General features: G+C 36.6%; 1 protein-coding gene across 10 annotated transcripts in view; it reads right to left on the reverse strand.

Annotated features, from left to right (window-relative positions):
• The window catches only part of ADK (adenosine kinase), a 486210-nt gene that overhangs the window by 1261 nt on the left and 468755 nt on the right, over positions 1–16194 (reverse strand). The window lies entirely within an intron of this gene.

Below are 16194 nucleotides of genomic sequence, written 5' to 3' on the forward strand. Positions count from 1 at the left end.
GAACAAATTTGAGAGTTGAAAAGTTATGAATGACCTTATATCTCTTTCACTCCCAGAAGTAACAGCGAAATAATTTCTATAGTCAAGCACCATGGACGGGCTTGACATTAAAATAAATATGGTAAGGTAGGAAACAGGCCTTCTGCTTCTGACCAACATGAAATAAAAGGAACCAGATTTACCCTTTTTCCTGAAACAACTTTTTTATTTATTTATTTTTTTGCAGTACCCGGGTCTCTCACTGTTGTGGCCTCTCCCGTTGCGGAGCACAGGCTCCGGACGCACAGGCTCAGCAGCCATGGCTCACGGACCCAGCCACTCCGCGGCATGTGGGATCTTCCCAGACTGGGGCACGAACCCGTGTCCCCTGCATCGGCAGGCAGACTCTCAACCACTGCGCCACCAGGGAAGCCCAGAAACAACTTTAAAATAAAAACAAAGCACATGCAACAAAGTTTTTCAAATATTGTACATCAGCCACAAAAGATCCATGAAAGAAGGGAAACAAATGAGGTAAACTGCAAAAGTTACCAGGCCACAACACATGGAAGGACAGCCTAGGCAGAGCCTGACAGCTTCACTGACTTGAGAAGATGGAATTGGGAGTCAAAGTAGGATAAAATTAAACATCTACACAGACTGATCAGGAAAAAAAGAGGGGAGCTATAAATTGCCAATATTGGTAATAAGAGATATGACATCACTATAGCATCTACACACGCTAAAAGGATAATAAGGAAACATTAACAACTTTATGCCAATAGATCTGACCAGTTAAACTGGACAAACTTCTGGAGAGAGACACAAACTATCAAAGCTCACTCAGGAAGAAAGAGATAACCTGAAGAGCCTTCTAGCTATTAAATATTTGATTTTATAATTAAAAAGCACATTAAAAGCACAAAAATAAAGAAAATTCCAGGTTCAGATGGTGTCACTGGTTGAGTTCTACCAAATATTTAAGGAAGAAAAACAATGTCAATGCTATACAAACTATTCAGAAAACTGAAAAGGAGAGAATACTTCACAACTCATTATTTGAGGCCAGCATTACTGATACCAAAATCAGAAAAGATGCAAATATTTTACAAATCCAATCCAGTAGTATATTTTTAAAAAGATAATAAATCATAATCAGCCAGCATTTATCCCAGAAATACAAGGTTGATTTAACATTCAAAAACCAATCAATGTAATCTACCACACTAACTAAGAAAACCATAAGATCATCTTCACAGATGCCGAAAAAGCATCTGACAAAATCCAAGATCAGTTTCTAAAAAAAAACTTTCAGCAAACTAGGAATAGAAGGGAACTTCCTCAACCTCATAAAGGGCACTTGTGAAAAACTTGCATTTAATATCATTCTTAATGGTGGATGATGGAATGTTTTTCCCTTAGAATTGAGAACAAGGAAAGAAAGTTTGTTCTTAAACATTGTACTGGAGACCCTAGTCAGTGCAATATGGCAAACAGAAGAAAGAAGAAAAAGCATCAAGACTGAAAATGAAGTAAAACTGTCTTCATTTGCAGATGGCATGAGTGTCTATGTCTACGGTTCTCAACAATGCCAAATGTCCTCTGGGGGGCAAAACTGCCAATGTCTGGAGACGTTCTTGGTTGTCAAACCTGCAGCAGAGGGTGCTACTGGCAACTAGTGGGTAGAGCCCAGGGATGCTGTTAAATATCCTATGATGTCAATAATGCCGAGACTGATAAATCCTGGTCTATGTAGAAAATCCTATGGAATCTAGAAAAAAGTTACTAGAGCTACTAAGTGAGTTTAGTAAAACTGCAGGATACAAAATCACTATGCAAAAATCAATTGGATTTCTGTACTAGTAATGTGTATATATAGCAATTGTATATGCCAGCAAAATTGATATTAAAAATACTATTCACCATACCATCAAATATGTGAAATACCTAGGGCTAAATATGACAAAAGGTAAGACATTTATTTACACTGCAAATGACAAAACAGTGCTGAGAAAACAAAACAACAATGCTGAGAGAAATTTTAAAAAGCTAAGTAAATGAATAGATATAAAGTGTGCAGAGATCAGAAGATTCAATATTGTTATCAGCTCTACTGATTCAATGTAATATCAACCAAAATTCTAGCAGACTTTTCTAACAGAAACTGACAAGCTGATTCTACAATTTATGTGGAAATGCAAAGAACTTAGACTAATCAAAACACAACTTTGAAAAGAAGACTACTTGATTAAAAAACTTATTACAGAACTACAATAATTGAGACATTATGGCATAAAGATAGACAAATCAATGCAACTGAATAGACGGTCCAGAAATAAACCTACTTCTATATGGTCGATTGATTTTTACAAAGGTATTAAGTAATTCAATGAAGAAAGGGTAATCTTTTAAACAAATGTTCTTAGAAGAGCTGGATGGCCATATGTGGGAAAAAAACAAAAACAAAAGCCCCCACTTCTACTCTTCCTCACATCAACCACAAAAATTAACTTGAAATGAAACATAGGTCTAAATGTAAGAGCTAAAACCATAAAACTCTGAGAAGAAAACTTAGGAGGAAATCTTAGTGATTTTGGACTTGCCAAAGATCTCTTAAGACATAAAAAGTATAAACTTTTCTTTTTTTTTTTTGCGGTACGTGGGCCTCTCACTGTTGTGGCCTCTCCCATTGAGGAGCACAGGCTCCAGACACGCAGGCTCAGCAGCCATGGCTCCCGGGCCCAGCCGCTCCATGGCATGTGGGATCTTCCCCGACCGGGGCATGGACCCATGCCCCGGTAGGTGGACTCTCAACCACTGCACCACCAGGGAAGCCCAAAAGTATAAACTTTTATGACAGAAAAAATAATTTTGACTTTGCCAAATTAAACATTTTTATACTTCAATAACAAGAAACAACCCAATAAAAAATGGGCAACGGTGTTGAACAAACACTTTAGCAAAGATAAACAGATATCAAATAAGCACATGAAAAGATGTTCAACATCATTATTCATTAGAGAAACGCAAATTAAAGCCACCATTAGATACCACTGCCCACCCGCCAGAATGGCTAAAATTAAAAAGACTGACAAACCAAGTGTTGACAAGGGTACAGATCAACTGAAACTCTCATATACTGATTGTGAGACTATAAAATGATAAGCCCCCTTTTGAAAACCATTTATCTGCATCTTAAAAAGTTAAACATACACCTACTATATGACTCAGTTTTTCTATTTCTAGGTATTTAACCCAAGGTAAAGGAAAGCATTTTTCCATACCACGATTTGTAAATGAATGTTCAGAGCATCTTTACTTGGAATAGCCCGAAACTGGAAAACAATCCAAGTAGCATGGAAGCAGTAGATATGTCCATGGGGATGGTTTCATAGGTGTATACATCATTCAACATTTGTAAAACTGTACACTTTAAACATGTGCAGTTTACTGTATGTCAATTATACTGCAATAAAACTATATAAAAAATTGTTGTAGTTATAAATAAGATAGTCAAGAACAGAAGAATCTGGGGCTACTTCCCTCTTAGGAAAACCCGAGCTGCTGTAGCAGTATTCAAATACTCAGAAGAACAGATGATAATGAGAAACTGCTCCGTAGCCAGACTTTTTTTTTTTTTTTTTTTGCGGTACGCGGGCCTCTCACTGCTGTGGCCTCTCCCGTCGCGGAGCACAGGCTCTGGACGCCCAGGCTCAGCGGCCATGGCTCACGGGCCCAGCCGCTCTGGGGCATGTGGGATCTTCCCAGACCGGGGCACGAATCCGTGTCCCCTGCATCAGCAGGCGGACTCTCAACCACTGCGCCACCAGGGAAGCCCCGTAGCCAGACTTTTAGGCCCTCCCATAGCCCCTGGGCAGCTGGGGGGTGAAGGTTAATTTAAAAGCTGTGGTGTAGTGACCTGTAGAGAGCATTATAAGAGATTTATGTTCTTTCTCTTCTACCATTCTGACCACACAGGCTTCTCCCTGTCAGATTTGGGGAATGCTCTGTATCCAATAAAATAAATAAGTACGCCCAACCAAAGAATAATTAATTTGGTTAATGGAGTGATGTATTTTGAAAACGTTTGCTTAGAAAGTGAAATCACTCTCTCAAGAGGTTTAGTAAGAGTATTTTATCAATGGGTTTTCAGGTAACAGTCAAAGGTCGATATTAACTTTCAGCCAAACTGTGAGACTAAACTGCTCAGCCCACACAGTGAATGGAACAGATGCCAAATTTAGTCAGATCAGCTTACAATGGAAACACGTCTATCAGAAGACTTACAAGGAACATCTGTTTTCCTCATTCCTCCTGGTATGTTTGAGAGAAAAGAAAGCTTATGTTTATGAAATATTTTTGTGAAGCCTAAATACCAGCATCCTCTTTCTAAGAGAAGAGCAAGCTGATGATTGAAGTCCCCTGAAGAGACATTTTCTTTGACAAGTGGAAAACCTGGATGCAGAAAAAAGCTAAGACCTTTGCCCCAGGTGAATATCAGTTCTTTAATAATCTATTTTAAAAAACGAACTGAGATGAACTACAGAAGTTATACAATCAATTTTAAGTGGAACCTTCATAAAGTAGCTGGTGTGAATCTTCAAAAGTTGTATAAAATAGTTTAAATAAAGAGAGCTTATATTAAAGCTCCCTTATATTATATTATATTAAAGAATCATAGGAAATCCTTTTATAATAGGAATTAAACATTCCTAAGATACATTTTTTATTGTGTAAAATATACATAATCTAAAAATTACCATTTTGACCATTTTTAAGTGTACAATTCATGGCATTAAGTACATTTTGCAATGTTGTGTAACCATCACCTCTATCGATTTCCAGAACTTTTTCATCCCTCCAACAGAAACTATACTCATTAAACTCTCCATTCCCCCTACTCCTGGCCTCTGGTAACTGCTATTCTTCCTGTTTCTATGAATTTGCTTACTCTGGGTACTTCACGTGAGTAGGATCATGCAATATGTGGCCTTTTGTGTCTGGCTTATTTCACTTAGCATAATGTTTTGCAATATAATTTTTTAAGTTTAGATTTTAATTATTAGCTGGTCTAAAATGTACTTTTAAAAAACTGTATTTGGAAATAACTTCAAATTCAGAGAAAACTTGTAGGAATAAAAACAATGCAAATAGTACCCACATATCCTTTACCTGGATGCACTTATTGTCAACATTTTGTTCCTTCTGTGCACATGCTCTCTTTTTGTACAATTTTCCCCCTAACTATTTGAGAGGAAGTTGCATCTGTCATCTCCCTTTACCTTTAAATATATCTATGTGTCTTCCCTGAGAATAAGGCTATTCTCTTACATAACCATAGTCACCAACTTCAGTAACGCTGTTAGAATACTGTTATCTAATCGACTGTCCGTATTCCAGTTTTGTCAATGACCCAATAATGTCCTTTATAGCATTTTTCTTCCTTCTAGGATAGAATTTAGTCTAGGATTTGTCATATTTTTAGTCTCCTTTATCTTGAACATTTCCTCAGTCTTTCTTTGACTTTTGTGAGAAGGACATTTACAAAGAATACAGTCTTCTGCTACTCTGTATTTAATAGAGTGATTCTCATTTTGGTTTGTTTGGTATTTCCTCATGATTAATTCAGACTATGCGTTCCTGGCCAGAATACTAGAAAAATTATGTTATTCTTCTCAGGGTATCACACATTTAAGAGCATATTATGTCTGGCTGCTGTTCATTGGTGACAATTTTGATCACCTGATCAAGGTGTTGTCCTATTTCCCTTGCATCTAACAGGGAGCCTGTTGGTAGACAGTTTAATACCATGCAAATATGCTACTCCCCATCAAAAATCCCAATCCCTTCTCCCAGATTTAGTATTCACTCATGATTATTAACGGAAGCAACTTAAACTGTGATGATTTTCTAACTCCAGCACTCCTTTCACATTTACCAGTCAGCTTCTGGCATTTTACTATATGCAAGAGCTTACCTTTTCTCCCATTTATTATTTTTAATCTATTTATTTATCAATAAGGAGCACAGACTTTTTGTTTGTTTGTTTTTGTTCGTTTGTTCTTTTGCGGTACGCGGGCCTCTTACTGTTGTGGCCTCTCCCGTTGCGGAGCACAGGCTCCGGACGTGCAGGCTCAGCGGCCATAGCTCATGGGCCCAGCCGCTCCGCGGCATGTGGGATCCTCCTGGACCGGGGCACGAACCCGCATCCCCCGCATCGGCAGGCAGAGTCTCAACCACTGTGCCACCAAGGAAGCCCAGACTTTTGTTTTTTAATCAATGGTTTATAATTCATGACAGCCTTTAATTTGGTGCTCAAAATGCCCCACTTTTTGCCAGTAGGAGCACCTTCAAGTTGGCTCAGGTGTCCTTGGACCTGCCCTCACACTATTTTTGAGCACTTCCTTACTTTCTGGCATTATGTTCTGGGCTCTTAAACCCACCCTATCCCAGCCCTGGAATCAGCCATTTTTCCAAGGATACCTATTTCCTATCAGGGTGGAATAGTATTAGAGATCAAAGTGTGGGTGGTAAGTGCATTCTTTGCTTTTGGACTCTGTCAGTGAATTGAGCTAGGAAGTATGCAGGTACACACATGCACAGATATACATACTTACACACATAAATGTGTACATATGTATATACATATATACACAGAACTATTTTAGAAATTGAGTTGACACCAATATTTCCAATTCCAGTCCATCCCCACAGAGTTCTTTCTTACCTTCCCCCCTTCCATTATCATGATTTTGTACTTTCTTCTATAGTGAAAACCCTAGCTCCCAACAATATCAACACATTTATTTATTGGCTCAGTTTTTTTTTTTTTTAGTTTTTTTTTTGATTGGAGTATAAGTTGATCCACAATTGGCTCAGTTTTGAAATAACTCTTAAAACAGCTTCAAAATTGCTTCACCACTTTATTCTACAAAAACCCAAATTTACTAAAAAGAGTTTGGAATTGGTTTGCTGTTCTCCAATGTACTCAAATACTGTGTTCAGTCTGCTCTTTAGATTGGTTCTCTTTTTTACTCCACTTTAGAATGGTTCACTTTACTTAAGACTGAAAAAAATGTTGGGCAGTTTGCTTTCAGTTTCCGTTCCCTACTTTCATCCTTGTTAATTTAATGTGTCTTTAAAAATATGTAGAATATTAACATGTTTCCAAGTAAAAACTCTAAAAAAAGTATACTCAGAGAAGTGTCACTTCCTTTTACACTGTGCCCCTCTGTGCCCGTCCCCAATGTATGTATCCAATTTCACTGTTTTCTGGTTTGTCTTCCTGTGTTTATTTTTGTAAAGGTAAGCAGATATATGTGCATTTTCTTATTTCCTCTTCTTTCTTACACAAAAGGAGGGTAGCATAGAATACATGCCCTTTTGCACTTGGCTTTTTTCACTTAAAACACCACCTGGAAATCACTGCATATTTATACATAGAGATTCTCCTCATTCTTTTTTACAGCTGCATAGCACCATATTGTATGGATATACCATAGTTTATTCACTCCATCTCCTATGTGTGAATGTTCACATAGTTTCTAATGCTTTGAAATTATAAATAATTCTGTAATGAATAACATTTTGCATACATATTTTTGTGTTGTTGGGTGTGTGTGTGTTATCTTTGGGATAAATTTCTACAAGTAGAATTTTCTGGGTTGAAGGGTAAATATATAAGCAGTTTTGTTAGATATTTCCAAATTCCCCCTCCTTGGGGTTGAACTGTTTTGCATTTCCACTAGTCATGTTTGAGGGTGTCTGCTTCCCCACAGCCTCAATAAGAGAGTATACTGCCAAGCTTCTGAATTTTTGCCAATCTGATGGGTTAGAAACAATATCTCAATGTAACTTTAATTTGCATTTTTCTTACTATGGGTGAGGTTGAACATCTTTTTATATGTGTAAAGAACAAATCTCTTTCTGTGAGTTGTTTATTCTGATCTTTTGCTTATTTTTCTATAGAATTTTTGGTCTCCTCTGCCCGCCCCCCCACCAATTTTTAAAAGTTCTCTGCATTTTTAGAATATTATTCCAATAAAGTATTTTTTAGGTAGGAAAAATACAAATAATGACAATATGCTATTAATATATACAAATTCTGTGCCAGTAAGTAAACAAAGTGCTTATTCATATTTCATTCACTGAATGTGGTGAATTATAAAAAGTGTGGTTGGCAGACACTATAGCAGATAAATACGGCTTGCAGATAAATTTAAAAAAGAATTTTGCACCCTTTTACTAAAGATTTTGGGCCTAACAAGAAGTCAAGAAGTAAAATCTTAAATAACTGACTTGGCATGTGTACTCAATATGAAAAAGCACCTTAGAAGCTCCTTGTTAGGGGCCATTAGCTTACGGTCCTTGTCAGTACATCATGTTGAAAATGAAGGGTAAGGCTCTGCATATATGCCTTTCAGCACAGCCATGAGAAGAGGAACAGGAGGCATAACACTGGAGAACAAGAAATATCAGTAGTTTTCCAAATCAAGAACTCATATACTGAGGCGATTGTTGTTACCTTTTTACTTTGGTTCATTCTCTCTGTGACCTCTAACTCCCCTCTGATCCTTTTACAGATAGGCTTATCCCAGGGCCTCTCAGACTTTCCCCAAATTTAGGCCAAGTCACGGACCTTAGGTCTCCAGCTGTTGAGGCACAGGGTAGGTGAAGGCTTCAATGACATTGAATTTGGTTCCTAGGGCTAGTATCAGCTGGCTTTGAATCCTAGAACAATCACAGACCCAGAGCTCTCAGAATAAACCTCTGTCCATTAACAACTGGTACAGCTTATTACCTTCTGGTAAATTTCATTTGGAATTTTCTTTTACTGATGTTAAAGAGAGTGATCCGCACATATGGTCACCTTATCTTTGATAAAGGAGGCAAGAGTATACAATGGAGAAAAGACAGCCTCTTCAATAAGTGGTGCTGGGAAAACTGGACAGCTACAGGTAAAAGAATGAAATTAGAACACTCCCTAACACCATACACAAAAATAAACTCAAAATGGATTAAAGACCTAAATGTAAGGCCAGACACTATCAAACTCTTAGAGGAAAACATAGGCAGAACACTCTATGACATAAATCACAGCAAGATCCTATTTCACCCACCTCCTAGAGAAATGGAAATAAAAACAAAAATAAACAAATGGGACCTAATGAAACTTAAAAGCTTTTGCACAGCAAAGGAAACCATAAACAAGATGAAAAGACAACTCTCAGAATGGGAGAAATTATTTGCTAACGAAGCAACTGACAAAGAATTAATCTCCAAAATATACAAGCAGCTCATGCAGCTCAATATCAAAAAAACAAACAACCCAATCCAAAAATGGGCCAAAGACCTAAATAGACATTTCTCCAAAGAAGATATACAGGTTGCCAACAAACACATGAAAGGATGCTCAACATCACTAATCATTAGAGAAATGCAAATCCAAACTACAGTGAGGTATCACCTCACACCAGTCAGAATGGCCATCATCAAAAAATCTACAAACAATAAATGCTGGAGAGGGTGTGGAGAAAAGGGAACCCTCCTGCACTGCTGGTGGGAATGTAAATTGATACGGCCACTATGGAGAACAGCATGGAGGTTCCTTAAAAAATTAAAAACAGAACTACCATATGGCCCAGCAATCCTACTACTAGGCATATACCCTGAGAAAACCATAATTCAAGAAGAGTCATGTACCACAATGTTCACTGCAGCTCTATTTACAATAGCCAGGACATCTAAGTGGCCATCGACAGATGAATGGATAAAGAAGATGTGGCACATATATACAATGGAATATTACTCAGCCAGAAAAAGAAATTAAATTGAGTTATTTGTAGCGAGGTGGATGGACCTAGAGTCTGTCATACAGAGTGAAGTAAGTCAGAAAGAGAAAAATGAATACTGTATGCTAACATATATATATGCAATCTACAAAAAAAAAAAATTGGTTCTGAAGAACCTAAGGGCAGGACAGGAATAAAGATGCCGATGTAGAGAATGGACTTGAGGACACGGGGAGGGGGAAGGGTAAGCTGGGACGAAATGAGAGAGTAGCACTGACATACATACACTACCAAATGTAAAACAGACAGCTAGTGGGAAGCAGCTGCATCCCACAGGGAGATCAGCTTGGTGCTTTGTGACCACCTAGAGGGGTGGGAGAGGGATGGGGGGAGGGAGGGGATATGGGGATATATGTGTACATACAGCTGATTCACTTTGTTATATAGCAGAAACTAACACAACATTGTAAAGCAATTATACTCCAATAAAGATGTTAAAAAAATAATAAAGAGAGTGATCAATTTTAGTATAACTGAATCCAGTGTTGGAGACGAGGTCTGAGACATAATTTAAACTGTGCTGAGGTGCTAAGCTAGTTTTTTCCTCAAAGCACATAGAGGTGGGATGGCTGGTGCGGGCAAAAGGCAATGTGATTTCCTAACTTCCATGTTGCTTCTGTAGAAAAGATATAACATTTAGAATTTTCCTAGTGTCATTTACAGAGAACTGAGAAATATCATCAGTAGGTATGAAAGCCTTAATGAAGACACTTAAGAGCTAGGGATATTTTAAAAGGAAATGAACAAAGTCTTCAGATCATTTTTTTCTTTTCCATATAGTTCCTCCACTAATAGTTTTCATGGTGGCTGGAACTAAAAACCCAGTAGACTCCATTACTGTTCATTCAACATTCACAGTAAAAAGGATGAGTTAGTTTTTCTGATTATCATCAAATATGGTTACACGGTTTATGTTTTAAAAAACTCCAACAATTTGAAGAGAGGACTAGTTAAATCCAGGCAATGGAATAACAGAAAGCAGTTAACTAGATAGAATGAGTTAGATCTTCACGTGCTGCTAAGAAACAACCTCCAAGATATGAGTAAATGAAAAATCAAGAGATTGAACAGTAAGCCCAGTATACTTTCATTCGATGAAAACTGGGAATATGTATTCATATACAAACTTGCACAAGCACAGGATATTTCTGGGTGGATTCAACAGAAACTAGCAACCAAAGCTACCTCATGGAGGGAAATTAGTGGACTGGGGTAGGAGCAATGTTTACTTTTCATTATATATAAATACACTACTTCTATGATATATATATGTATCTACTTTTTGTGCTGTTGTATCTTCTACTGCTTACAGGTGTTAATTCTGCAATAAAAAGTAGATTAGAAACATTTTCCCATACCTTTAAATATTCTTAGAGACCATGCATTTTAAATGTGGATGTAGCATAATTTACTTAATCCTATTTTTGGATAGTTTTTTTCCAATTTTGTTTTCTACCATAATTAACACTGTAGTGAATATTTTTATAACATTTTAATAACATTTATCATTGTGCACATTTAAAAATTTTAATTTCCTTAGGATAAATTTCTTTAAGGGTAATTAATTTTAAGGCTTTATATCCACATTGCCAAACTCCTTTTCAAAATAATCTTATTAACGTATATACCCAACAGCAGTCTTGCTATAAAAGAATTCTGTTTGATAATTTGAAAAGCGAAAGGCAGAATCTTGTTTTAACGTACAGTTATTTGTATATTAGGGAGGTTGAAAACTTTTTTTGTTTGTATGCCTACTGACCATTTGCATTTCTTGTTTTTATGAACTGTCTGATGACAGCTTTTACCTATTTTCCTATTGGGGTATTTCTCTTCTTTTACTGATTTGTAAGAGATATTCTCCCAGTTTGTCTACTACATACGTTGTGAATACTTCCCGTCATTTGCCTTTTATTTCTATTGTTACATCAATATATTTATCTTTTCTTTAATATTTTTTCCACTGAATTTAGGCTGAGAAAGGTCTTCCATACCATGAGGTCAAATAAATATTACCTTATATTTTCTTTTAGTTCACTTATGCTCATTTAACTTTTTTACACCATCTAGATATTGAGTATGATAATTGGGATGTGATCAACCTCCATTTTTCCCAAAGAGTTATATTTTTGTTCCACTACCATATCTTAAGCAATCCTCCCTGTTCCTATCATTTTTAAACATTTTATTTTGAAATAATTTTAGATTTAAAAAAGAGTTGCGAAGATAGTACAGAGTACTCCTGTACTCATCCTGACTTTATTAAATTCCTACATGTGTTTTCTTCCATTTTTGCTCTTTGGTCAAATCGTTGCAATGCATTTTAGAAACATGTTTATTAAAAACAGTAAAAAAGCAAAATTCTTATGTGTCTGAAAAATTATTATCATTTCCAGATTTCAGAGACGATTTTTATTTTCTGTTTATTTCCTAAATATTCTATAATAAGCAATATTACTTTTATAATCAGAAAAAAAGCCAATAAACATTATTTTAAAGAATAACATGAAGACATTTAGCTATTCAGATAAAAGGTTAAGAACAACGCATTCAAGAATTTCAGCTAAGTGATATTTTATTCTGACAGTTTTCCACTCATGCTTTTAGAGTTTATTAATAATTGTAGCCACTTGGGAACAGAGCTTTCTGCAAAGTAAATCAGTATAAGCATCAGTGTTAAGTACAATGAAATTGGTCACTCTTAGAAAGACTCCTCAAAACTAAAGATCTTCACTACTTTCTGTACTCTTAGGCTTAGGGAAACACAGGCAGTGTTAGAGGAGGCATCTTAGAGAGTTTTTGAGGGAACCTTAGCACAATCTTTCTTCCCCACATGAAGTCTTTATCTTTAGAAGGCACATGCCAAATAAACCAGTCTGCATCATTTGAAATGGAAATTCAAGAACCAATGTTTCCTTAGCAGAGATTCTGGGAGAATTCCTCACAGAATTAAGCAGAAAGGATCACTCTACTTGGACAGCATGGTCATTATGTGATATCAATAAAACAAGCTTTTTGGTAAAAATGGTGAGGTCACTGGCCATAGGACACTGGCCTTAGCATCTCAGAACACTGTAACTGATGAAGCTGGGAAACAAAAGGCACACACACAAACTGAAGATATTGGTAAAATGAGGTGGGTGGAAGAAAGGTTTTTCCATTTTGGCCTTTTTTGTTTTTTAAATTAATAGACTATTTTTCAGAGAAGTTTTAGGTTTATAGAAAAATTGAACAGAAAGTCCAGGGTTACTGTATACCCTCTCATCTTCTCATCCCTCAGTTTCCCCTATCATCAACATCTTGCATTTGTTTGGTACCTTGCTACAATTAATGAGCCAATAATGATTCATGAAAGTCCATGGTTTATGTTAGGGTTCACTCGGTGTCATTCATTCTATTTGATTTGAAACTGTATAATGATTTGTTATGCACCATTACAACACCACACAGAATAGCTTTACTGTTCAAAAAACTCCTGTACTCTACCTATTCATCCCTCTCACCCCCCCCCAGCCCTTGACAATCACTGATATTTTTACTGTCTTCATAGTTTTCCCTTTTCAGAATGTCATATAGTTGGATTTGTACAATTTGTAGGCCTTTCAAATTGGATTCTTTCATTTAGCATGCTGTTTGTGTTTCCTCTGTGTCTTTTCATGGCTTGATAGCTTGTTGCTTTTTATGACTGAATAATATTGTATGGATATACCACAGTTTGTTTATCCAGTCATCTATTGAAGGATATCCTGGCTGTTTCTAAGTTTTGTCAATTAAGAAAAGAGTGCTATAAACATTTGTGTGCAGGTTTTTATGTGGACATAAGTCTTCAACTCATTTGGGCAACCAAGGAGCATGACTGCTGGATCATATGGTAAAACTGTGTTTTGTAAGAAACTGCTGAACTCTTTTCCAAAGTGGCTGTACCACTTTGCATTCCTATCAGCAATGAATGAAGAGTTCCTGGAGTTGCACATATTCACCCTATAGGCCACACATACGAACTCAAGATGCTGCTTAAACGATATGGGTGAAAGAATGTTTTTTCCATTAAAAAAACAATTCTTTCTGTAAAATTTTTTTTTTAATTTTTAAATTTCTATTTTTTAACATCTTTATTGGAGTGTAATTGCTTTACAATGGTGTGTTAGTTTCTGCTTTATAACAAAGTGAATCAGTTATACATATACATATATCCCCATATCTCCTCCCTCTTGCATCTCCCTCCCACTCTCCCTATCCCACCCCTTTAGGTGGTCACAAAGCACCCAACTGATCTCCCTGTGCTATACAGCTGCTTCCCACTAGCTATCTGGTTTACATTTGGTAGTGTATATATGTCCATGCCACTCTCTCACTTCGTCCCAGCTTACCCTTCCCCCTCCCTGTGTCCTAAAGTCCATTCTCTACATCTGCGTCTTTATTCCTGTCCTGCCCCAAGGTTCATCATAACCATTTTTAAAAATTTTTAGATTCCATATATATGTATTAGCATACGGTATTTGTTTTTCTCTTTCTGACTTACTTCACTCTGTATGACAGACTCTAGGTCCATCCACCTCACTACAAATGACTCAATTTCATTTCTTTTTATGGCTGAGTAATATTCCCTTGTACATATGTGCCACATCTTCTTTATCCATTCATCTGTTGATGGACACTTAGGTTGCTTCCATGTCCTGGCTATTGTAAATAGAGCTGCAATGAACACTGTGGTACATGACTCTTTTTGAATTATGGTTTTCTCAGGGTATATGCCCAGTAGTGGGATTGCTGGGTCGTATGGTAGTTCTATTTTTAGTTTTTTAAGGAACCTCCATACTGTTCTCCATAGTGGCTGTATCAATTTACATTCCCACCAACAGTGCAAGAGGGTTCCCTTTTCTCCACACCCTCTCCAGCATTTATTGTTTGTAGATTTTTTGATGATGGCCATTGTGATCGGTGTGAGGTGATATCTCACTGTAGTTGGGATTTGCATTTCTCTAATGATTAGTGATGTTGAGCATCCTTTCATGTGTTTGTTGGCAATCTGTATATCTTCTTTGGAGAAATGTCTATTTAGGTCTTCTGCACATTTTCGGATTGGGTTGTATGTTTTTTTGATACTGAGCTGCATGAGCTGCTTGTATATTTTGGAGATTAATCCTTTGTCAGTTGCTTCGTTAGCAAATATTTTCTCCCATTCTGAGAGTTGTCTTTTCGTCTTGTTTATGGTTTCCTTTGCTGTGCAAAAGCTTTTAAGTTTCATTAGGTCCCATTTGTTTATTTTTGTTTTCATTTCCATTTCTCTAGGAAGTGGGTCAAATAGGATCTTGCTGTGATTTATGTCATAGAGTGTTCTGCTTATGTTTTCCTCTAAGAGTTTGATAGTGTCTGGCCTTACATTTAGGTCTTTAATCCATTTTGAGTTTATTTTTGTGTATAGTGTTAGGGAGTGTTCTAATTTCATTCTTTTACCTGTAGCTGTGCAGTTTTCCCAGCACCACTTATTCAAGAGGATTTCTTTTCTCCACTGTATATTCTTGCCTCCTTTATCAAAGATAAGGTGACCATATGTGCATGGGTTTATCTCTAGGCTTTCTATCCTGTTCCATTGATCTATATTTGTGTTAAAAAAAATTCCTAATACTTAAAAATAAAAACCGCTCAAAACATAAAAGTATACGCCTTATATCCCATACTCACTTATCTATTTCATTGCTTGGTGAACCTACTATATTTTATGTTTGTTGTCTTCAGAAAGCTACATGATTCACTTCAGACACTTTTGGTAATCTTCACGGTTTTGGTTCAGATCCTTGAGGACTGGGTCAATGATCTAATGAACCATTTGCATTCCAGATTGCTATAACACTATGCTTTCCCTACTGTCTTCATCCCTCATCCCACCCCAACTTATTCATTTAATTTATCAATGTTCTTTATACAAGAGTAATATCGAACTACACACTGTACAGTAGTGACAAGTTAATTACATAGTTATTAAGAGATAATGTGGGAGTAGTAACATAAGTTATCATGTAATTACCTTTGTTCTCAGAGGCATTACCATGTAATTAAAGCAAACCTGATATAATATTTTACAGTAACTAAGAGTGTTGAATTCTATATTCTCCCTGTCCTTTTCCCTGTAAAAAATTTGCTGTCATTTCTGGATCAATCTGATTTTTCAGTTCTTTGTTCATTCTACACCTTTCTTAGATATCTACACTTTAGTGATGATTTTACGGGCTCTCTTAGACTGGTCTGCTATACCTTCTAAACCAATGGTTACCAGATATATGCTGCCACACGGCACATGAGACAGTAAGTTTAAAGGCGGTACTTTTTTTTTTTTAAAAGGAATTTTGCCTTTATTTGTTTGTTT

The sequence above is a fragment of the Pseudorca crassidens genome, chromosome 16 (assembly GCF_039906515.1).
Source record: "Pseudorca crassidens isolate mPseCra1 chromosome 16, mPseCra1.hap1, whole genome shotgun sequence".
NCBI lineage: Eukaryota > Metazoa > Chordata > Mammalia > Artiodactyla > Delphinidae > Pseudorca > Pseudorca crassidens.